This window comes from Lonchura striata, chromosome 6, assembly GCF_046129695.1.
Source record: "Lonchura striata isolate bLonStr1 chromosome 6, bLonStr1.mat, whole genome shotgun sequence".
Classification (NCBI taxonomy): domain Eukaryota; kingdom Metazoa; phylum Chordata; class Aves; order Passeriformes; family Estrildidae; genus Lonchura; species Lonchura striata.
The window spans coordinates 18,733,977-18,760,357 of NC_134608.1; the positions used below are offsets into that span (position 1 = coordinate 18,733,977).

Genomic DNA, 26,381 nt, shown 5'->3' on the forward strand with positions numbered 1-26,381 from the left:
TGTCCTCCTCTAATGAAATTAAGGCAATAAAATTTAAAGCTCAGGGAAATCTTGACCCTATGGGCCACCCTCAGTACTCTCCAGTGAAAAAGGAATTCCTGATGTCCAAGCATAAGAATAAAACAGTAACATAATAGTATCTACTTTTTGTCCTCTAAAATATTATATCTATTCCACTCTAAATGGGGTATACTATTTTCTCCCAAAATTTCTCTAAACTATGACACTATTTTATTCTATATCCTGTAGTGTTTCTATGTTCATGTCTTGATTTGGTTTCATAATAAGAATATTTGAGCATTCTACTGATCACAACAACTTGAAAAAGAGGAGGGATAAACCTTCCTTTCAAAATTTCTGTCTCCAGTTTACCAGTGAGAGGGACATGACTGTTTTATTGTTTTCTCTCTGATATTTAAACTGGTCTTCTCCCATTTTTCCCATTTGTAATGCATTGCCTTTCATAGATGGAGTATAGATTTTGAAGGACTTAGGAGTCAGTCCAACTGACATTGCTAACGGGTCAAGAAAGATTCCTTCACTCTCAGGTGAAAACAGCATGATGGATTTGCTCAGCTTCCTCAAAGTCAAGACAAAAAAGGGTATACACTTCTTGGAGAGGATTCAGGAATTTCTATTAGTCATCTGTAAGAATATTGTGCCCAGTGTGGATAAAGATCAAATAACCAATTTTACTAAGTAAGGAAATCCTGGAATTTCATCAGTGGACCTTGAAAGAAGAATAGAGATGAATCAGTCTTCACAAACTAATATCTTCATTTGAGTTACTTTCACCCAGTGCACAGCTGTGTAAGATGCTAGGATAAAGAAGACTAATGAGAATAGCTTTTGGAGCAGCTTGAAGAAAACACTATCTCTATAATGTATTATATGATGTAAGTCTTGTAACTTGACCATTTTAAGGACTGCAAAATTAAGTCAATACACTGAATCCTGCTTCTTAAATTACTCCTGGTATTTCAATTACCTCTCTATTCAATTACTTATTGAATTTTATTTTGATCAATCAGCCTTGGTTTAGGACTGTCTGTCACCACTGTATTAGTTCTAAGCATTTTTAGTCTATACTGGTGAATGCATGTTTGTTTTTATGAAGGTTCCTCAGTTTCAAAATAATTCAATTTAATTATTGTAGAGTTTCAGAGGAACTGCAAGAAAATTTTCAGAGTGGGATTTTGAAGTCTTTTGAATTTGCAAGGTGAAATGAAAATCAAGATCAGTAGCTCAGCCAGTAGAGGAAACTCCTACACAGTAAAAAGGCAGGAATATAAGGTAGTACCTTAGAAATGTAAATATGCATGAATGAGTTCATTGCAAAAATCCAAACGTAGTTTTTGGCTTATTTGTACATAGCAATTGAGACTTGTATTTTTATCCAGCAGCAATTTATTGCAGTGAAGGTGTAACTATGTTAAATACAAGACCAGAACAGTTCAAAACTAATTTTGCAAAACTTAGCAAATGTTCAGGAGGAAGAATAGGGAACATCTATTCTGATTACTCTTTTTATTAAAACCTGCAATTTGTCTTTGGGAGTGGCCAAACAACTTTGTCATTTCCTGAAATATTTCAGTTAGAGAATTTTTTTCCACAGAATGCAATTTTTTCCCTTAGAAGTTTTCCACGCTGTTACTGTGTGACTTAATTCAAGTGTTTTGCTCCCTATGCACAAAACAAATATTGTTGACTAAAGCAACTATTCTATGTTGTCCTCATGGGCTAGATTTACAGCAGTGGTTAGCATCTGCCTCACAGAAAGAGACATCTAGATTTCTGTAAGTGGGTTTAGGCATTAGGTATGTCAAAAAATTCTTTCAGCAAACAATAAAGATTTGCCCCCATGTTATGTTTTCTCTAGATCCATGGTTTGATCACAGCTATCAACTCTATTTATAACTTTAATATTCCATTTTCTGAGCCTTTGCTAATCAACTGAATGATGACTGTTTTTCATCATCTAACCAACACAGCTAGAACTCATTTATTGAGAGTTTGCAAAAACACTTAGTTTTCATTGAATAAAATATCTTTTTCTGTTTCTGTTTGATATTGATGTCAGCCTTTTATGAAAGGCAGCTAGTAATGGATGAGCCCTTATAATCAGGCACATTGCCATCTGTATTCCTGAAACCCACTCCTGGCTGGCAAACCAAATGCAGTGTTTACTTTTTCTTTCTCACATCACTTCATAAGATTTTTTGCTGTTATTGCATCATTTCTGACCTTCTACAGAAGATTATTTTCATTCTTTCCATGGCCCTCACCAATTATTTTTGTTAAGTTTTAACTCTTTTACTTCCTTTCTCCCTAGTTTAGGTAGGTTCTGTGCATTTTTTGACTGGTAGTCATGACCTCTATGCTGATGGTTATGAATGTATGTGAAAGTTTTTCTGAGTCCTTTGTGGTGTCCTTCTTCCATCTATGGCAGCAGAACAAGAGCAGTACACAGTAGACTGGATTATGTTTTCTCAATTCTGTAAATTCAGGGTAACATATCTGAGGACATATATTCATCTAGTGTTCAGTGAACATATACTTTTTCTTAGCACTCTCTCATTTCCTAAAGAAAGGCAGTATGTTCCCATACCAACAGTTGTGATGGACATTTTGACATGTAAATAGGTGATCTTTTTTTTAATCCCACTCATGTCGCTCAATCACTAAGGCTGCTAATTATCGTTTTCAATGTTTCCATGGAGTTCAAAAAGCTCTTTTCATCAAAGGAAGCTGAAAACCCGGTATTTAGCTCTGTCCTTTCTTACAATGCATTTTGTGATTTTAGAAGCTATTCTGTGTGGAACCCACCCTGTTTTCTGTTTTCTCGCCTGGAACATTTTGGTACATATTTCCCAACTTTATTTGTTAACACCTCAGACTTTTTGGTCCTGTGGGAACTCAAAATGTTTCTCAGACATTTTTGGAGGTTCCAGGCCTTGGTCAGAGGCATTCTAGACCCTGGCAGACAGCTGAAAAACAGCTGTGATTTTGAGTTTGAGCCATGGAATGAATTACCAACTTTGGAGGTGGAACAAGCAATCACAAAAGGTTAGATAGTTTAGTAAAAGTAGTTACAAAGTAGAGGGGAATTTTTTTTAGTATTGTACAGGGGGGTTTTAACACATGTACAGGGGGGTTTTAACTTTGTACATGGGGGTCAGAAGTTCTAAGATGGAGGAAAGTGGGCTGATCCTGTTCTTCCTCCTTTTTCCTTACCTCCATGTTCTTGGTGATGTTGGCACTCACAGATTGGTTTAGAGTAGAAAAACACTTGGCAACGTAGGTAGTAGGTATTGGGGAATAATTGTAAACATGTTATACGTAATATATCTTATAAAAGATAGCAGCAGCCCTGGGAGGGGAGAGAGACGAAGAAGACAGCAGATAGAGAGGATGTCAGGGTGTGTGTGTGCCTCTACCCAGGCCGCTGATCAAATAGCTGCAGTCCAAGAACATAATCTGTTAGATAACTAGCAATAAACTGCCTTGAGACCGAACAGCTAAGCCTGCGGAGTTTTTCTTTGGAAGCACAGGTTGGAGGAGCAATTTCACCACCACATGAGATCCCAAAGCAAGACCGGGGTTCTCACATGGTCCCATAGGGGTAGAGGTACCATAAATGACTTAGAGTCTGCTGCTCATAATATCAACAGAAACATCCCAACCTATGCAGAATTGTGACCTCATTTGCTCAGTGCTGCATCCACATTAATCATCTCTTCCAAACAGGTAGTGCCCATTAACCTACCAGAAGTTGCTCTGTAATTTCCAGACTTGACCTAGGCATCATTTAGGATTACCACATGGACATATCAGATCTGATATCTACTAGTCTAGACATCTCTGTTGACAATACATCATTCTATTGCCAGTGAAATTATGTTTAAGCCAAAACTTGTATGCATTGTAGCAGAGATCATCATTCTTTGCATTGAGGAAGAGCATTTAAAAAATGGCTACATGCAGTGTTTGTGCATTAATCATGAACACCCACTCTTTTCACTTATCTGTAAAGAACAGAAAAGCAAATATCACTGAAGGCAGTCTGGCAAAGTCAGTTCTATCCTTCATGGGTTAGACCACAGGGTTCTTTGTGGTCCTCACAATGTATCTTTGGAAGCTGGTTAAAGGGGAACAAAAGGAAAATTATATCAAAAGTAGCACAGTGGGAAAAAGCTGGGAAATAATGGAAATCAAACCACATTCCCCCAGCAGCCCCCCTCCAGTGTATCAGATCAAAGTCTTTCTATTTTGGAACCAAAGCTTCTTTATATTAAATACCAAGAAAGTATGTTTAGATAATATTAAGAGACTGACTTAAACCATAAAAGTCAGGAAATTCAGAATTAAGGCTGACACTCAGTTCTTAAATCACAGAGCAGAAAAAGGCAGGGGTGGGGATGGGAAGGTGAACTCAGGCACAGCAGTGTAAGGTGAGGAGGGAAAATGAGACCTATCCTAGGATCTTTCTGCCTGTGTCACTGGAAAACTAAAGACAGTTTTTAGGGGCTTAGTAATGGCCACTATGCCACTGCTTTTCCTTTTATTTTTCCTTGACATATTGGCCAAGTAAATATATAAAATATATTTAATCATCTCAGATCAGCTAAGTTCTTTGTAGCTTTCCTAACCAGCCAGGAAAAGAAAAGATGTTGTGATTAGTCAGCTTTGTTTTCTTTTTCTTCTGAGATTCTTGCTGCTCTTAACCCCACTGGTATTAAATTATAACTACCCCATTCTGAAAGGTAGCTTTATGGCTTTTTTTTTTTTTAAATTTAATTTAAACCCCAGTTACCCTTATGGGTTTTCCTATGCAACTTCACCAGAATATGTTTTTTTCTTATTATTTTTTTAACAAATTATTTTTTAAAAAGCTGTATATTTACACCCAGAATGTAACTGACTAAAGAAATACCTCTATGTAGTCACAAATAGTCTGTATAAACACAGTATGCATGGTGGGGATTATTCACAACAAAGCAAAAGAGAATAGTATCAATTCCACAGTGTTTATTTTATATGAGCAAAAATTTATTATTTTACATCAAGAATAAAGTAATTGATTTTAATTTTAAGTGCTTTAATGTGTGCTTGATAAGAAACATTTCACCTATGTGTAAGACTAAAAGTGACAACTCTGAAAAGTCTGTTGGTGTTACAACTTATTTGCCTTGTGGTTTAATTTCTATTCAAGATTTTCAGATATTTGATCCTAGTGTGCTGCTATATGCTGGATGTCAGAAACCACAATTCTTTTATTTTTTAAGATTAGAAAGGACACAGATTACAATAACTTTAAATATTAAAAATATGAAGTACTTTTTCAATATACATATGTTTATGATAAACCATTAAAAATAAAAAGAGCATCTTCCTCTTATTTGATAAAATTAAATGAAAAATACTGAAATATAAAATTAAAAAATAATCGGAAGGCTACATATCTTATTTTTACATGTAGTCTTCATAATCATAAAGAAATATGAAATAAAATATGATGGGACACACCACGCATTGCATTTGGTTTTGGTTTGCTGGAGTGGGAACTGAATGTTTCAAGGTAGTCTCACAGAGAAACTTGGCTCCTAAAAATGTTGTGTTATTCAGAAAGAGAAAGTACTAAACAATCTCAGAATTGTTCATCTAGGTTTTGAAATTAAATGCTCCTAGCTGTATTTGGTCATCACATTGTTCACACTGAATTAGCACTGGGATTGTTTTGGGAAGAAGTTGGTGCATTTGGACACTAATCAGAAAAACTATAATCATGGGAAAGTAGGAAAATCATAAACATATCTGTACAGGAAACCTGATTTAAGAGAAAACATGTCTAAGCAAGGTAAACACATGAGCAGAGCACGACTGTAGAAAGGATGATATTTGCATAGTACATCAATATCTGAGGGAGAGATATAAACTTTTTCAATTTTTCCATTCAGAGAAAGAAATTGATACAGACAATATTTTGCAAACTGTATTACTTTAATGCTTTTCTTCTGATTTTCTCATCAGATTTGTAATGTCATAATATGAATTAAAAAAGAATAACTAGGTTGCATTTCAAAGAAAAAAATTATTTAAAGCATGAAAAAGTCATAATATTATTCTTATTTTCATTCAAACACGTAAAAGTGAAATGTGTCTTAAATTTCTAAAACTCTACTTGATTCTTCTTTTGATTTTTTTCTGCTCGATTAAAGAAGTATAGCTTACCTTTTGTATGGCATACAGATTTAAATTTCAGTTGTAGCAGGGAAACAAAACTAGATGAGAAACTTCTAGCTAGTTGTGCATGGAAAAAGAGTGAAATTTTGCATCACAAAAAACTGTAGCAAATATACCATTGCTTTTTATAATGTTTTTTGTTCCGTTTCCATTCCATTTAATAAAAATATTCTGTGTATAAAAATTTGATTATACAATGCAATTTATGGGTCTTACATTCTTTATAGATTTCAGTTCCTATAAAGTTCTAAATGCAAAAATATTTGAAGGACATCATTATTTTTACTGGAGACCATTAATAAACAGGCTTATATGTTTAGATGATATTGCACAAATAGTAAAAATACCAGCTTTTAATCTATTGAATATTAGAAAATATTTTGTGCTGTTACATAAAAATTAACCATATTTATAGAATTGTTTTTTTAATTTTTATCCACATGTTTTTTTCTTTGAAGGCTATTAAAAATTTTAATAATGAATTAAATTTAATTAAACTACATTAAATTAATTAATTAAACTACATTATATACATATTATATACTTCACATTAAATATCTTATCTTCTTTGCAAGGATATATACCTAAGTGTAGAGAAATAATGAGTGCACTGATATAATATAAGGAAGTGTCATAATGGCTTATATGAAGACAGAGATATATAAACTGGTTAGGATGCCAAAATCAGACACTATCTGCAAGACAAATCTATTTTAGCAGGGTGGCTGCTGACCTGGAGGTTTTTTGTGACTTTTTTATTTTTTGAGTTGTTGTTGTCTGGATTTATATATATATATATATATATATATATATATATATATATATATATAATATTTTAAAATTCTATTTTTAAATGGATTAGGTCTGATACAGCTCTGCATTGTGCCAGACAGACAAAACATAAATACATAAATGATGTTTTGGAGCCAGGGCAGAATTGAACTTCTGTTCCTTTTGGACAGAAGTCATGGCATGTAGACAGAAGCAGATGTGCACTAGCAAATAGACATATACAAAACTAAACATATTCACACTGGAATGATACTGGCTTCTCCAAATGATATCTGACTGCCATTGTTTAATGATGTCATAGTAAACTTGGATACTGCAGAGGAGGTAAATACACAAATCACAAAATTAAAGACATTTTGAGCATAATCTGAAAAATTTATTTATATTGGTTTATTCTGATTAAAAGTTAAATTTAGTCTTCTGTAAAGGAAGAAAAAAAAGTCATTAAAGTGGCCATAAGGTTATCTTTGTTATATTTCACTTAAAAGTGTTTAAAAAATTTTTGCTTAAATTCTGGTGCCTGTTTAGATGCTGCTGTCACTGTTTTGGAATCTGCAGTTTAGAGTTTTCCAGAGTAATTTTTTTGTCCTACTTTAAATGGGTCAAAGATATCCATCCTACATATGAGCAATCTTGATGCTTTATTCCAGTTTTAGATAAGTAATAATGCAAAAATGTAAAGTTCTTAAGATAAAGATTATTGTGGAAATGCTGAAAAACTTTTATCTGCTGCTGAAAAGAAGGATTCTGTAATCAGAAATAGGTTAACTATGCTTTATCCTTCCTTATTATGATTGGATTCCTCAAGTTAAGACAATAAAGTAAAGCTACCAACATATATGCAATTGCTCTTCACTGTATTAATGGAATTAGCTCTTAATTCTCTCACTAGATCATCTGGATTTGCTTAAATTTTTATAGTGATTCAAAGAGATGCCTTTATTATTACTGTATACACTATACTGTAAATGTATACAGTTTAATGCATGCTCCATAGAATCTCTGCAGTGAACACCTACAAGTTCCCTTCTCTGTCTCTTTTCTCTGTGTCTGTATTCAGTGTCCATGTTCCTAAGAACCAAGCACAGTCTAAGCAGACTCCCAGTCTGTAGTATATACACAGTAAACAGAGCAATCACTGTTCTGCTATAGCTTGCATACATCCTGGACTCAGCATTCAGCTGATTATGTGAAACATACTTTTTTCTGCTCTCATTTTTTTTTCTTGGTATATAAAATTGACAATAGCTTTCTGATAAATACTCTGTCTTATATCTTTGCTATGGATTTGATCCCATATGCCTTAGCAACACCCTTCTTCACACAAGCTTCTATTAGGAATGAAGAATCAAGAGACCTAGTGAGCACATTACTGAACAAATCAGATTTGACTGAAAAAAACTTGTCCAATATTTTGTAATATCATACACAGTGTATGTAGTAAAGTTCTGCATCACAGCAACCAATATTTGGAGAACCTCCTTTTTTTATCTGGGTTTTATTGTCAGCTTATAGACCCTTCAAATTAAAAATATATCCATTGTGTCAAAGTAGCTGTGTTTTCCCTGGACTTAAGAGTTTGGAATACTTGCAATTGTAGCTCTTATATGTAGATGCTGTCTATTGATAGAGTAAGAAAAGACATTGCTGTTATTTGGACTGGTACAGGACTAAGATATATTTGTGCATGCATTCATTGAAAAACAGGAAGAGGATTAAAAACCCCAAGAAAATTAAAATAGAAGTTTCAGAGAAAAATCGTCTCAAACATTTAATCAGAATAAAAGAGGGCTACAATAATACAATAATTGTACACTTTTATTAAACTTCTTCCTCCTTTGAATATCAGGACAGGGCAGCTAAAATGTGTAAAGTGCCAAGCCAGCCTAGTTATGAATCTAGAGTTGAAAATAGGAGGCTCTTGGGGACTAAAAGACGTCTACCACATGTGCAGCAGAACTTTCTTGAAGTCACACACTCCACAATGTTGCTCTTCCAATGTCCTACCTGAGGAAATGTCATGCAACCATGCAGCTTGCCAAAGCCATATTTCAGAGAAGTTCACAGTACTTTTCATGGGAAAAAAATTCTTTTTGATGAGGGTATTTTTTCACATAAAAAAAAGATGATGTTTTTTCCTGCAATTTCCTGATGAAAATCTACTCGTAGATAAAGTGGAAAAATCTGTCTTCTATTAATATCAAAGCATCGAGTTTTAGCTGCCTCTTATTTCTGTGGTGTGATTTTCAGATATAAATGATGCTCAGGATTTCCCAAGAACTTAAGAATTATCATGGATCTATCTTGTGCCTTCCCATATACCCAGCAGGGACCAGGACCACATCCTTCAGCAGAACACCACAAATGATAGCTGTTAGGTATGATTACATCTAGCTATATTCTACAACGTTCATTAAGGTTAAGTCTGAAAACTGAATACCATTAATATCTGCACAAGCATCCAATCCAATCTAATAACAATCATGACTTCTGTTGTTTCCTGGGAAGATGTAACAAAACAAATTCTGATTTTGAGTGAAAAATGATTCTTTTAGAGGCTTTGAATTTTACTCTTTTTAATTTTAGTGTGACCTGTTGTTCTTGTATCACAAGCTATTGGCTCCAGCAGCACCTGAAACAGCTCTGAAAACTCTATGCCAAATTCTTTTTCTTATAGTACATATAGTAAACTTGGGATTTATTTAAAATTGTAGTAAGAGGACTTCAGAAGTTTTCATGTTTTCTAAAAAAAAATATCTCTTCCATTTTGAAAGTGATAATAATTATTCTCATGAGGTGCCACATATCACCTTGTGTCACAAGGAATCATCTTTAGTTTGAACAGCTTGGTATAAAACCATCAGGAAAATAAACCCATATGATACTACAAAGATAGAAAACAATGGTTCAGAGAATGAAAACTAAATCACTTGGACTAATTCAAGTTTTATACTTTTAGATATGATGCTGAACTAGACCAAAATGCTATCAACTCCCACAGAAATCACATTCTCATGTATGAATTCCTAATAGCATCTGTTGTCAGGCAAGTTCAGAATCACTTCAAAGAGATCTGGTTTAGTAGTGAGCCCTCTGGTAGTTACAGTAACAAATAAAGAGGTCATATACTGAACACTAGAATATCTGCAGCAAATCAATCTATTAAAATAGATATACTTTATAAAATGTGTTATTAAGAGGTGAAATAAAGAAGAAAGTAAAATAGAAGTGTAAAGGAAAGATTGTAAAACTACATTGGGAGCATAAAAAACAGAGTCAATATTATACAAATGTAAAGGGTGACTTTCATTCATTTCAGAGCATTTCCAATTAAAATTTTGCTGGAAAGAAAATCCTTGGCATTAATTAGTTCCTCTAAAAGAAAGATAATCTCCAATAATTAAAGGGTTAGAATTAATCCTTTTTAAAGACAGAACATCCACCTTGTTTGCATCAAATTACTCCTCTGAACATTTTTTTAAAGGAAAGAAATTGTTCAATAGGTATGTATTCCATTGAACCTCATCAAATGAAGGAATTTACAAATTCAATTTTCTTTGCAATGACTTGATACGCTATATCAGATTATCTCTATTATTATCTACTATAACATACGGTGCAAACAGCTGGTATTTACACTCATGGCTAAAATTGCTGTGCTGTTGTGTTGGCACTTAGAAATATCAGTTTTCAAGCATTTCTATAATGTCAATATACAGAATGTCATATAGGAGATGCAATTTCTGTTTAGTTCAATACCATGGGAGTTTAATAAACTTTTTCAATAAGTCTTTGCTCTTCTGTTTTCAGACACCACCTTTGCAAATACTGTGAACTTGCCTCAGTGTGAAATGCAGGAAATGAAACTGAAATTGTGGAAAACTCTGAGTTGCACAATTAAAAATTATTTTACCTGGTATCATTTCCGCATTGCATTTATTTTTTCTGATTCCCTGTCAGAGGCTACCATATACAGCAACTCTTAAGTCAGATTATAAGTTTAGAGATAAGGTATTAAAATTTGGAAATACAGCTATTACAAGCATGTGTGCTCTCTGGTGAAAAATAATTTTAATAAATTCACTTGAACAGTAAAATGCCAAGTCATGCCTTGAAATTAATTAGAAAGATGATCAGCTGCCTAATTGATAGACAGGGGTTTTATATTTTCTTTGCAGATTTTCACAAGTCAGTGAAACACTAGCAGAGAGTAAGAAAGTGTATGCATCATCAGATTAGTCTTTGTAAAAACCTGATAAGATGAATATTAACATTGGGAAAGTCGATAAAGCTGAGGATGATCAGACACTCCTTCCAAACAGGAAACAGTTGTTTCTTGTCAAAAAATAATTGTCATTATTAGATTCTAAAATGACTGTAGCAATAGAAGATTTGATGACATAATAGCCTGAAAAGGATGAGAAGGGTCAGATATTTGAAATTTAGGATGGAAGACATTATCCCTCTATTTTGAACAAAAATAGTGATTTGTGCAAATAAGCTAGGATGGTTTTCTTACTATGTATTTTTTTTCCTTCTTTCTTTCTTTTCTATTTTTCCTTCTTTTCCATAGTCTTTTAGATGTGTATCTAAATTAATCGGATTATCTAATTAATCTAAACACTATGTGATAATGGGTACAGTTTCCTTTTCAAGCCGAAGAAATGCTTAACTAGACTTTGGATTGGGTGCCGTTATGATTCTTATTACATTAGGTTTAGATGAGGTAATGAACAGGTCAAAAAGTAAACTCAGATCATCCCTCTATGTGCATCTTACTTCAGAATATATGCCACTGATTTCATTTGAATTCCTCTTGGGACTATAGTAGTCCAGTCTGAATGTGCATCAATTAGGAAGATAAAATCCTGGTTCCCTAAGAACCCTCCTTACATGTGTTATGTATATATTCATTACATAATCTTTCTTGCTCCTTCTTTCAGTCACGGCATATTTCCTATGCTCACAGGCAAACTCTAAACTCTAAATAGTCCCACTGGAATGCAGAAGTATCTCGGGTAAACTAGTCCCCTTTTCTTTGCTTCTGAAAATTAAAACAGCAAAGTATGTGTGAAACTCCTTAATTCAAGCGTCAAATAGCAGGTCCTGCATTTAAAACATAGCTTGTTTCTTCATCTTTCTTTCTGATTTCCATGTCCTTTCCTGGCAGACATTAATCTCCTTCTCTTTAATATAGAATACTGAAGGAAGGAAGGAAGGGGCACCAATTAAGCCTCTGTTATCTCAGCAAAGACAGGCAATTTCTTCACTAATTGAATTAAAGATTGTGGAGGGCAGCCATTTGACTTTAATCTAAACTTGTTTCTGTAATTAATAAAACATGTCTCTGATGCTGAAAAGTCACAATCATAAACTTAACTAATATTTGACCTCAAGGAAAGATTATTTTTTCTAATACATGGACAAATGTATTTTCAACAAAGCATATTCAGTAATATCAGCAGCCATGGGCTTGGGATTTGTCTTATGTGCAAGACAATTTTTATTAAAAAGAAAGAAGATTACACTAGATGGTAGTATAAACCCTCATAAATGGATAACTTTCTCACTGAGAGAAACAGCAAATGTAATGCCTAAAGGACATCACTGGATAAATAATGTAGTGTATAAAAACTGAACCTGTGCTTTGATACAAACTTTACATTGTGTTTGGATGCTGGCACATATGAGGGATTTGAGGGTATAGTTTGTTTTATGTTACAGCCATACAAAAATGCAAATAAAAATATTTATTTTTTTATTGTTTTACTTTTCCTTTGCATTTTGTTACAAAACTAGATTCACTAACTGAGCATGTTCTCTAGCATCCCAACCCTCCTACACTTTTTTAGTTGCCCATATGGAGGTGTCAGATATAATCTGAAAAATGGGATTAGTATCAGGGTTCGCAGTTATTACTCTTATGGCAACTATTTCACAGAAGAGACAGCATGCTTCACTGTGTACCAGTGTGTTATTATCACAGGAGGTGCAGAAAAGAGTATGTTTATGCAGCTTCTGAAGTGATACTCTAACTGTGGGATAGAGTCACCAGCAGTATTTATGGAATAAAATAATCTCCAACCCAGTTAGGTATCCTCTTTTCTTATCATTTTACCAATTTTTAAATCTATTTGCAAAGATCTAAAACATTTTCCAACAAACATATAGAGAAACATGATGTAGTCTTTGTCAGAAACAGTAATTTACAAAATATCTCTTTACACTTTTCATTTCTGTTGACTCCAAGTTAACATGATTCTTAATTTTATGCTCAAGATTCTTAACTTTAATATGTCAACTTGATTATTTAGATTTAACACAGAGTACAAAAGATCATTACTCATTTTTATGAAAACATTGGAATGTAGATTACATGATTCACATTTATTTCAGTGGGCACTAGATGCAACTTTGAGTGATGGATTTTTACCCACATTATGTTAGAAATACCAATTCATTTTATATTTAATTAAATGAGGAGCACATATTTAAAAATAAGTTGAAGACTTCAAATGAAAACTCTACAGATTAGAACTGAATGTTCATACTCTAAATTTTCTCCATGAATATTCAATTGAATGGCACAAAATCCACAGGCTCACAATTTTCTTGCTTTACAAAGGTCTCTAAAAATAAAGACTTAATTTGATAAAATAACAGTTAGAAGTTTATGCTGGAATAATATTAAAGATGCCAAGAATATTACACTGGTATTTTCTTGCAGTAAAGTCGTGGTGACATAGGCCTAAAAAATTTTAAAGCCTATTGAATTTGTTTCACTAAGCAAAAGGTCTAAAAATCTTAAGAAATAACTTCAATACCAAAATACATGCACATAAATATACTTAGGCCCTGACAGCTTGCTTGGAAGTCTCTTGCTATGTATACACCACTCTTGCTTTTCATGAAGGAATATAGGATGAAACTAGCACTGCAATTAATGAATATACAATGTCTAGCATTTTCAGTATAAAAAAGTTCATTCAAAGAAAGGAAACATTTAATTCAGAAATGAAAACTAAAGGGGGGAAAAAGGAAAATATATTTTTTTAAAATGATCCACAGAATACATTTACTGGAAAACAGGGATTTAATTTCTTAGACAGTATAAATCAACACAGCTTCCCTGGCACAAGCAGATCATTGCCAGGGAAGCCAAGAGTTGGGAAAAAAGACAAAAAGGTTATTATGGAGGAAACTAAAGGATTAGAACAATAGAAGATTCAGAAACATCCTTTGTTTTATTGCAGACACATCTGTGTTTCTTAAATGTATGGGTGCACATTTGAAACCAGATGTAAAATTTAGATTTAATATTTTTTTATAAATTTAGTATTTGGATAACTTAAAAACACATGGTCAAAGTGGAGAACTATCAGTATTTTTAAAAATGTGGCAAATTCTTGAAGAACACACTTTCTTCTCAGAAAAAGGCAAAGTAAAATAAAAGTGCTTTGAAAAATATCTGCCTCTGCACTGAAAAAAAAAATAAATCAAAACATAATCATATGTTGGCAGGAAAAGCACTGTCATATCATTTCCAACTGTTGCACACTTGGTCACAATTCTGGTCAGAAAGCCACAGTAGGTTGCTGTTTTGGCAGAGTATGCCCTTTATGTGTCTCAATGTTCAACAGGAAACTATGACAAGATCAGAGAGTTGATGAGAGCATGAAATAAAGAATTTCCTACTGTGAAATGCTTACCATTCCCATTGCAGGAAAGACAACTTGGATAAAATAGGCAAGCTACTATTATGTGATTATTAAATATAACATCATATTATATCCACTCATTCTGGAACCAATTTTTATTTCTTTCTCAGATGTGATAAATCACAGTATATCCTGAACTGGAATGGACCTGCAAGGACCACTGAAGTCCAACTTCTGGCACTGCCCAGGACAGCCCAAGGGATCACACCATGAGCTGAGTTCACTGTCCAAATGTTCCTTGAACTCAGACTTGCTGTGACCACTTCCCTGGGGAGCCTGCCTCAGTGCCCAACCACTCTGTGGCTGAAGAGCCTTTTCCTAATACCAGCCTAAGCATCCACTGACACAACTTCAGGCCATCTCCTTGGATCACTGTAGAGAAGAGGTCAGTGCCTGCCCCTACTCTTCCCCCCATGAGGATGTACAACTGTGCTGTGTTCTCTCCTCAGTCTCCTCTCGACTGAGCAGAACAACTGACCTTATCACTCCTCATATGACTTCCTCTCTAGGTCCTTCACCACCTTCACCATCTTCCCAATCAACTCCTTTGGATACTTTCTATTAGTAGAAACATCTTACATTGCAGTGCCCAGAACTGTACACAGGACTCAGAGGAGGCCGCGGAGCAGAGGGGAACAATCCCCTCCCTTGCCTGGCTGGCGGTGCTGTGTCTGGTGTCCCCCAGGACATGCTTGGCCCTCCTTGCTCCAGGACACTGCAAACTCATGCCCCACTTGCCACTGACCAGAACCCCCAGGTCCCTTTTCACAGCACTGCTCTCCAGCCTCTCATTCCCCAGTCTGTCCATACATCCAGGGTTGCTCCATCCCAGGTGCAGAATCTGTCACTTGTCATTGCTAAGCTTCTTACAGCTGGTGATTGCCCACACCTCTGATTTGTCCAGGTCTCTCTGCCTTCCAAGGAGTCAACAGCTTTTCCAAATTTACTGTGATCTGTAAACTTAGAAACACTTCAAGTCTTTCATCCAGGTCATTAAATGAAGGTGTTGAAGCCCTGAGATGGAGCTCTGCATGACCCCACTGATGACAAGTGCTAGCCTGATGTAACTCCATTTATTTTAAAACTTTGTGCCAGTTGTTCACCCATTACATTATGTACTTATCCAAGGAATGCCTGTTTTCTCAAGTATCCAATAGAGGTAACAAATCAAAAAAATATAAGAAGCCTCTCAGTCTGACTGCAGTGCCCCTTACACTTCTTAAGTGATCTGTTTCCAGTTATTACACTTAAATCTCTCATTTAATTAGAAATCAGTATTCTTCATTTTCATGCAAACATGTATGCAGAGATGTTAATCTTCAGTATTCTTTCTTCTCTGAAATTACTGAAGTACATTTGGCATGACAGCCTTGTAGTGTCTGTGTGTTGGTGGTACCAGCAATAAAACATTATGAATATGGGTACTTCTGTTCTCTGCATCTTCAGGATGTATTTGTTAGGAAATAATTGCAGACCTTGCACAGGTTTTATTGTGCTTTTATTTATTCTCACAGAAACTATTGGTATTGAAACATTTGCTGTTCTTTTTTTTTTCTGTCAACTCTTGTCTGAAAATACTTACAAGTTTTATCTGTCTTATCTGTGATAATCCCAGGAGGAATTCAGAAACTGAGAGCAACTCCCACCCCACTGGTCTTCAACATTCTCATGAGGGGAGGTGGAGGGGCAAGTATGAACTCTGCTTTCATGACCATTGACACAGCTCAAGGAAATGGCATGAGGCTGATTCATGTTTAGGCTGGATATCAGAAAAAAGTGTTTCCTCCAGAGGATGGCTAAACACTAGAACTGGCTCCTCAGGGAAGTGGCCACAGCACCAACCCTGACAGAAGAGTTTGGACTGTCGGAGTCCAGAACATTCCTCTGGCTGCCCTGGATGTCTCGAGAACCTGACAGGGGGCTCAGACACCTTGGAAAGAAGTCAAAAACACTTGTGGCTTCAATTTTAGCCTGTGGGAGAGGCTGCCGACTCTATATGAGGAATTACAAGCCAAAGGGTTTGAGTAGTGCAATAGGTGAATTGACACAGGGTGGAAAAATAGAATTTTGGGGATTTTAGAATGTAATTCAGGGGTACAAGATGGAGGAATCTGGGCATATCTTAGCTTTTTTTCTCCTTCTTCTTGTCCTCCATGTCTTGGTGTGATGGTGACACTTTTCTATTGGTTTAGGATAGGGACACACTGTCCAACATCGATCTTAGGTATTGGTATGGGAACTGTAAACATGGCACATGTACTTTTGAGTATATATTGTGGGAGACACCCAGGACTTGGCAGAGACTGCCATGGCTTCTGTGCTAGCCAGACCTCGGCAGGTCAGAGAGAAACTATCATAGATAAGAAAAAATAAACAACCTTTAAAACTCAACTCCACACATTCCAGACCTCTTCTTCGGCTGCTGGGCTAGGGGGGAAAAGGACTTTCACACTGCTGGGGTCTCGCCAGCTGGCCCTGACATTGAACAATCTCTCAGACCCATGGTGTGACTCTTGTGGTGTCCTGCACAGGGACAGAATTTGCACTCAGTGATCCTGATGGGTCCCTTCCAACTTATCATATTCTCATCATATTCTATGATTCTACATGCCATACTCAGTGTTTCATCACTCTTTCTAGCCCTTGGCTCCACCATCCATACTGACTCAGATACAAAATGAGATGCAAAATATCCTCGTTCAGTCCTATGGACAAGCAGTTAAATTCTTTTCTCAGTAAGTGAGAGATGGGGGCTCAAAGACTTTCAGCCAATGGATAGAATTATTAAAACAAGAATCCTATTTGAAGAGAGTATTTTATCCAATATATTGAAATACATATATTGTGAGGGTATAGTTGTGATGTACTCTACTGGAGTCAGAATACAGATCTTCAGAACACTTAGAAGGATATATTAAGCAAGTTGAAGTTAATCTCGTGGTGACAATAAACAACACTGCTAAAGTGGAAGATTTATTCCTGGCTAGAATTTGCACCTGGTACTCAACCCCTAAGGCTAGTCTACCTTTTAAATATAGATACTGTAGATGAATCTCTTGGAATGAAGCCATCGAATTCCACCAAAATCCCATTTTAGGAAAACAAAGTAGGAATTCTGCATATAATTTCTGATGCCTGTTCATCTGGTGATGTGCTAAGTTGGTCTCTGCTATCTTTTCATATTGTCTCTGCAGACAGTTAAAAAAAATAAATTGATTCAGTGCTGTTTTCTGTGAAACATCCAGTTTAAATTATTTCCAACCTTGATGCTACTGTGATAAAATTCTTTGTTGCTTTTTTGTGGTTTTTGCTTAGAACATGATGCTCCCACATTTGGTGAGGCTTTGCCAAAGCCACATGTGTCTGTTGGCATGTCGGATAGTAGAAAATAGAAAGATACATCAATCAAAAGAATTGAGAAAAGTGACTTATGTTGAAGATTTTCAGTTTGTTTCCATTTTCATTTTGATCTAAGCTAGACTACTTAGTGTAGTGTTCTGGCCCACTGGATGCTGTTTGATCACCTGGACTACATTCAATACATTCTTGTGTGTGCTTGGAGATTTTCTTGTTTGCCAAATGCATCACTACAGCCTATTAGACCTTGAACTCATGCTGGGCACATCAACGTGGCCTGACAGTGCCTGTTGATGAGTGCAATGTACATGCTGCACATGTATATTAAAGTTAGGTACTTACTATTTATTCACCCTTACTTTTCTTTCCCTAATGCATTTCTTACATCATGCAGTGCAATGAAAGCATATGTCCAACTTGTAGCAGCAGTTACAAGAAATCAAGTGAAGCCAGACTGTATTTTCAAATAATGAAGGATACAATAACAATATTATAAACACATTACACAAATCAGTGTTCCAGCAGTATCTTGAATATATCATTCTCTATGACTTTTATGTCTGAAGGCAGTTATGAAGCTGCTTATATTTGTCACACTTTCAATACCTTTGTTGTATCTTTTTATTATGACAACCCCTATTGACTTAAGAAGTAGGAACAAGGTTTTTTTTCTAAATGAAGAAAAATCTGGATATGAAAATATTTTCGGTATTAAGACAATGAAAGTGTTTGTCTATAGCTATAAAGAAAGGGAATGACTAAAAAATTCACTAGTGGTGGCTGTGAAAACATATGTAAGCAAAGCTGAGATTCAGCTCTTTCTAAATTCATGCAGTTTCTACTTTTACACAGCCAGAAATACAAAAGATCTAATGCAATCTACTGAAAGAATAATATTCTCTCATGTCATACTAAAAGCAAAGTTGAGTTTTGCTTTCATGCAACCATAATCCAAGCTGCAAAACATTTCAAACACAGGGATAAAAGACAATTCCTGTCATTGGTTTTTATGCATAAAACTAGTCATAAAAGGAAGACAAATAAAAAAACCTCTGAGATAATATTTTCAAAATCAATATGCAGTAGGAATGAGTACATCACCAAATTGATACCAAAATTTTTCACAAGCATCATGATGTAGAATTTTAAGGGGACAGATGAAGGATGGTATCAGTTAGCTGCTCTGAAAATATGTCTGAGAAACTCCTCCCATGTCTGAGAGGTAGCATGAAGTTTATTTGAGAATATAGCAAATAGAAGGGCATCCATCTGAGGTATGAGGAGATATTTTATCATAAATAAGGTACAGTAGCTGGGTTATTTCAAGGTTGTTAAGGTCCTTGAAAATGAAGGAAACTGGATTATGCTTGATTGTAAAGAGATTATGAAGTAGAAGTAGCTGAAGGAAAACTTTTTAAAGGAGGGCGAAATCCAGGGAAAAGTAAATGGATAAGTAGGGCAGGACTTATCAGTGGGTGTCAAAATGGAGAAAACATTGTTTTAACTGAAAAGCAGTATATAAGGATATAGACAAGGTCTTTAGCTCTGTAATTTGCAAAAACTACACCTTAAACAAGTGCAAACAACAACAAAAAAAAAGATCTTTGAAGAGCCAGAGTGATATCAAAGACAAAAAATGGCACTTGAAAGTGCGCTGCTGTCAGGGCACTGTATTAGCAGCTCTTCAGAGCTCCTGCTGGGGTTGTTACCAAGGGATGAGGTAATGGGAGTGACTTTCACTTGTCAGGTAAGAAAGTTGTACTGAAACAATAAGCAGGGAAAGGCTAATTTGGCTGTGAATTGTTCTTGTGTATCACATTTTCTGTAGAAAAAGGCCCTGGAAGAACAAAAGCAAGGAATTGGAAAGGGAGGATGGAAGGAAAAGGAACACTTGCTGTTCTTTGAAAGGATAATTGTTTTACATAGATGAAGAGTGACCAGGAAAGGAGAGAGTCAAGAAATAAAAATCATGCAAGTATTCAGGAAGATCTTGCTTAATAGCACTGAAGGAAGTTGATCAGTCCAGGAGCATAAAAGGGGTACAATTGGGCTGAATTTGGCTAGGTTTCAGAATTGTAGGAAGAGTATTTTTTTTGTCAAATTAATAACTGATTACATAGCTTTAGTCCCTCTTAAATTCTATTGCTCTTACTGTTTTTAGGAATAAACCTTGAATGCATAACTGAAAGGAAATATAGTTGCCATAAAGAGTTTTTAGAACTTATTATTAATAGTTTTGTTTCAGTTAACTTTCTATTTCTAAGCTCATTCCCCTCTTGGGATAATTAATTATCATGCAATACTTCACAATAAAGCCAGAATTTTTCTTGCATCTTTTTTTTTTAATAGGTGTTTGAAAATAGGGATTTGAATTTGGGTCTCTTGATTTCAGAAAAATGCAGTTCAGTTGGACACAATGAAGTTAACTGTCTTTTTTGACACTTTGTTCTATGATTTTATGAAATTTTTATTTTAATATTTTATAATAATATCCAAAAATTATACAAAAGAGACAGAAAATACTTTCTGATGCCTTTGGAGTAGTGGGTCCACAGCAGACTAATAATGCTACCACGTTCTTTTAAGTTAACAAAATCTCATCTTTAGCAAAAGCTCTGGAGGATTGACCTATAACTGACTATTACCTATAGCTAAGTAACTATTCAAGAAGGATATCTGAAACATAAGATGAAATTTTTCAGCAGATTTTTTAGGAAAAGGCAGTCTTTTGGACAAGAAGATCCCACAGAAAAATATACATCCCTGGCTATATCAGCTTTTATTTCATATGCAATGCAATAAGCATCCAGAAATAGACAGAAATCTTTAGAATCAAAACAAAGCAAAAAAAAAAAAAAAAAAAAAAAAAAAGCAATAAAACTTTGATGCGCTGCTGAAGTACTAGAAATGCAGAGATACTTTTATAGTACCAGCTCCTAGGGTTTTCTTGTGGGATTTTTTTTGCATTACCACCCAAGCAAAAGGTCACAATACAAATTTCTTCAGATTTGCAGATATAAGTTTCTGAAAATTTATGTGCCTAGAGTGTAATTTTAGTAAAATTTTCAGTAGGATTGATAATCCTCAATTCAGTGGTAGTCTGGCCTTTGAGCTACTGAAGTATCTTTATTAATTATCTTCAGAAATCTGGCCCATGGTATTTTCCTTAGTTACAGATTTCATAACTGCTGTATTTTTTATCTCAAAACCCCAAATACTGTAATTTTTAATGCATCTCTCATTTCTGTATTTCAATGCTACTGAAATACAGCAGCTAATCCAGAGTACATATACTCATTTCTTATTTTATTTTTTTCCAGAAAGAAACAACTCTGTGATTCTTCATCTGTTGCCTTTTCATTTCCAGGTAAAAATTATTATGAGGCATGCAAATGTTTGAGTACTACGTGTGTTGACATCAATCCCTCTCAGACATTGTACAAGCAAAGATTGCTCATTTAATTTTCCCTTTGGATCCTCTGGTCCAGTGGAAAGTGAAGTGGCTATGGCAGGAGGGTTGGAAGCAGGTGATCTTTAAGGTCCTTTCCAACCCATCACATTCTATGATTTTATTAAAATTCCACTGTAAAATGCCCAGTTTTGACCAAATCTATATTTCTTTGTCTATAGAAATATTGCCCCTCCAAGGAAAACCAGATTGAGATCAACAGTTCTTCATGTATCACTTTATCTTTCAGCTGTCCCTCCAGCTGGCAATGATTTCTTTTCTGTGCCACTTTGAAGTGCAAATTTTTTTTTGATGTTAAAAAGCAACTACAAACGTGCTTCTCACATGGCAGCTGTTATCTTCTGAGATAAAGTTTGATCCTGGGCAGGCTGTCATGTTCAATTCCAAAACAAAAATCACACTTCTTGAAAAAAAATGCTAAATCTACTAATTGCAGCTAAATACTTGCTGAATGCCAACTCTATTAAACAGTTTCTGTAATTCAGGCACTATTTAGCTGAGTAGAAATCAAGTGCAACAGCACAGATATAACTTGTTAAAGTGGCAATTCCAGGTGAGTTTCCAGAGAGATGTTACAGAGACAATATTGGAGTGAACTTCACTGCTTGGTAGAGGTATTGAGGTATTTATAGAGCTATAAAATGTTTGCAAGAACATAAAATACTGCATTAAATTAGGAAAAAGGACACTAGGTAAACTTCTAGAAGGAAATAGAAAAAAAACAAAACAAAACAACAACAACAACAACAAACCAAAAACAAAAACACAAACCACTGATTTTTTAAGCTCTAAAACAGTTCTAAGAAGTGCAAACAAACATGACAATTCCATCTTCATTTCCAGAGATTCTTTCACATCTCTTGCTCTTATTTTTTCAAATCTTTGTCAGGTTCAGCTTTGAGTTTCTAATAACAACTAGTCAATGTGTGGAATTTTTCCTTTTTCCTGTGTTAGTTGCTGTGGACTGGAATGATTGCACTGAAGTGTCTACAGAACAGAAGAAATTGAAGATTTCCAGATTCCCTGACAGTCAGCTTTTTTTTTTTAATTGCATTGTTTAGAAACATTCTTTCTTAATAGACTATGGCAGTTGAACTAAATGGAAATGCAATAGGGAGAAAGAGGCCAGCAACAAGCTTCACTCAAAGAGAAGTTTTAAATGTGATTTATCTGAGCAGCAAGTATCATGGCCCAGTGCACTACCTACAATGCTAGTGCAACTCTATGGATCTTTAAATATAGACTACATTTGTGTCTATTGTTTTAGTCTCCATTCTTTTTGAAGACCTCTGTAATAGTGCTCTCACACTGTGATTAACCCTTTCTCCTGTGTGTGCCCTTTCTTGAATTCTAAATATCCCATGAAGAGATAATCAGTGTTCTGATTAGAAGATAAACAGATATATGTATAGGAGTTGGACCAATGTCAGTTGCAATTAAGAAAAACACAAATTGCCATCTCATTTAAAATTTTTGAATTGTTATCTGAAAATTACTCTCCTCAAATAGTCTTTAAATATCACAGAATCACATAATAGCTGGGGTTGGAAAGGACGTCGGGCAATTATCTGTTTCAACTCCCCTGCTAAAGCAGGTTCGCCTAGACTAGATGGCACAGGATTATGACCAAGTAGATTTTAAAAATCTTCAGAGAAAAGTTAGTTTCTGTAGTTACTTCTAAAATTTGACCCAAGTGAATTAATCTATCTATCTATCTATCTATCTAGCTAGCTAGCTAGCTAGCTAGCTATCTATCTTATCTATTTAATATTTGTGAAATTTTACACCGACTTCTTTGACATTTTGAAGTCTGAACAACTTTAGCCCTGCAAAGGAGCATTTTATTAATGTTGATTCAGAGTCAGCCACAAATGAAGGTTCAGTTCAGAACTGCGTTACTGTAGCAAGAGGTTAGCCCAGTCCCAGGCTTTATCAGTCTTCTCTCTTAAAGTTATGTGCTTTCATAAACCTGGAAAAGAGACAAAACTCTTGTTAAAAATGCATGCAAGAGGGAATACCGTGCATTTTCGCTTTGGTTCACTGGTATTTTTTTGTGATATTTTCTTCTGCTAGAAGGATAAAGAATTAAATTTATTGTGAGATTTTTCTAATGATTTTACCTTAATTTTGAGACATTTACTTTGAGAAATATTAGAAATGTTGAACATTGTATTACAATCCTCTGTATATTTCCCCATTTTTTTTTCTTATGTACCTCAAATAGGACATTATAAAAAAGACAAAGAAAAATGAAAAGAAGAAGGAATCTATATATCTCTATATACGGGGTTACACACAGGGTACTTGGCGGTACCAGGGCTATACTGGTACTTGGAAGAAGTGAGAGTAACATTGGAATGTTATGAAAATATGGAAATAAAGGAAGGTCAAAGGTACTGTTTTAGTCTTAGATGGAGTAAAATCAAGTCATAGCAAGGGTCATAGCAAAAATCTTTTTTTCTGCAGTTGGCTGCTATTTTATCTTACTGCACTATGTATATTTTAATGTTAAAACATTGTCTCAGATGGCTCAGGAATATAAATCCTAAAATTAATCTTTCTGTGATAAAGAGTTACCAATGATATTATATATGCATATGTTGAAGGCTGGTCAAATGTTTCACCACCAGGGATCTCTTTTTCCCGGTAGGATTTAAGTAATATTAATAGAGCAAGATAAATACTTCAATGTCCTATAACATGCTCTGGTGAAACTATTTAGGCTGCCAAACCAGTGCTGAATATGTGGGAAATATGTGTGCTTTTGAAAGCAATACACAAAAGTAATCAAGAACAATGAATGTCTTTAGTTATATGCAGCTGGGGTGTGTGTGAATAAGCATGAACTTCTGCAAGACCAAGGAGAAGTACTTTTTTTTGTTCTCTCATATCATTGGCTGGGCAGGCTCTGCTCCAGATTGTCAGATTTCATCAAACATTACATCTTCAGTAATGACAAAGTTCATTAGAAGAGTATCTCACCAGACTAATATAGGAGCCCCTTCTGCAGCAGATTTTTCTTTGCTGATCAGGAAATGGATGCCCCTGTAGAACAACTTTCAGGGATTAGCCTAATTGGCAAAGGGAAGAAGTGTGGAAGAGTCAAGATATGTCTGATTATTTATTAATAGCAGTAGGCAGCAGGAATTCTTCTTTGCAGGACACATTTTCATTCTAGCTAAGAAAAGATTTTTTGGCAAATATGTTTTTTTCTCAAAATATATATTGACATTCTTGTTGTTATAAAATAAAGAAAGATGCCAACATTCCTTTTCAAAACACTTGTCTGGCATGTGTTTAAAGATAAGAGAATAGCTGCTTTTCAGGGCTCAGCTAAAACAAATATTGCATTTTTTATTAAGTTTATTCCCTGTGTATATTTATGCATTCATATAGAAGCTAAAAATTTAGTACATCATAAATACCTGATCTGGAAATAGTACAGTTTGGAATTAAATCAATACGTGTTCATTTTGATCCCACAGGTAAATTAATTAGTTAACTTCAGGAGAGTATTAAAAAAAATTATTTCATACAAAACCAGGAAATATTTATATATCACATAATAAGATCTAAACATTATGAAAATGCTTTAAAAAAACCTCATCTATGTTATCAGGAATATGGATGTGGAAATTATATCTATGTGGTATTATGAACAAAAGTGTGGCAATAAAGAACCAATTCAGCTTTTAAATAGATGAAAACTGTCAGAATAAAGCCTATTACCTTATGCTTGATGTGGATATGATATTCTTTGATGTTTACATCTTCTGCATTTATCTAAGGATTGTATACTCAATATAAAATGAAGTTTACAGCAAAATAAGCTCTGAGTACTTCTGCAACAGGGAGGCATTTGAACATTTTACCTTTCTGCTAGAACTTCTTAAAATTTTGTAAGATCAGGATTTTGCCTAAAAGTATAAACATCTTGACCAAAACGGTAAACAAGACAGAGATAAAAAGCCTTAGGGAAAGGAGAGGAAGGAATAAGACTACGATAATAACACCAGTCCTTCTGAGAAATATGGTGTTTAGAAATCCCACCTTCATATTCTTCTCTTAAAGGAGGGAAAATGCTTGCCATTATATTAGAAGGTCAGATTATTGAATAGGTAGTTCAGATTTTCATTGATCTTCCTTAAATATGTAAGGCAAATGCATGCATACATCTGTGTATACAAACCCACAAATTTCTGTTATAGAAACAATTTCATGAGCATTAATTTTTTGGGAATATGTGTGGTAAACCACTTCACATCAGTCCATGTCTAATAAACTGATTCTATTTTTCTTGGGCATAACTGCTCAGTCAACTGCCAACCCCTTAAAACATCACACCTCTTTATTTTGCCATCTTTCCTGTCACAGGTGTATTTTTCTGAATAACTGACATAAAGACATACATACATACATACATACATATATATGTATGCGTGTAATCATAGAATATTTTAGGAAGCTCTAAGTATTTCATATCAGTATTTCTTATCAGTCTTTTAAAACACTGCCTTCATAACAGTAGGAAGATCAAGAACATCTGACTAAATCTGTAAACAATTTGGTTGCCTGCAAATTTTCAGTTTTCAATTTGTAGTATTCAGTAATAGTGTCTGTCTTATGTAACACACATAAAAAAGTTTAGAAAAAGAAATTCAAAGTTAACAGTTACATTTACAAATCACAATAACTTGTAAGATTTTTTCAATATGAGGGAAAATGCAGCAATACATCAAACAAACCAGAATAAATAAGGATCATGGCCAAAAACATCATAAAATTAGACTGATCCTAGAAAA

At 34.7% G+C, this 26,381-nt stretch overlaps 1 long non-coding RNA gene across 1 annotated transcript in view; it reads left to right on the plus strand.

Annotated features, from left to right (window-relative positions):
• Window positions 1-26,381, plus strand: part of LOC144246385 (uncharacterized) — a 151,360-nt gene that overhangs the window by 123,809 nt on the left and 1,170 nt on the right. The window contains exon 3 of the long non-coding RNA XR_013340097.1: window positions 21,431-21,477. This is a non-coding gene — a long non-coding RNA (uncharacterized LOC144246385). The remainder of the gene's footprint in view (window positions 1-21,430; window positions 21,478-26,381) is intronic.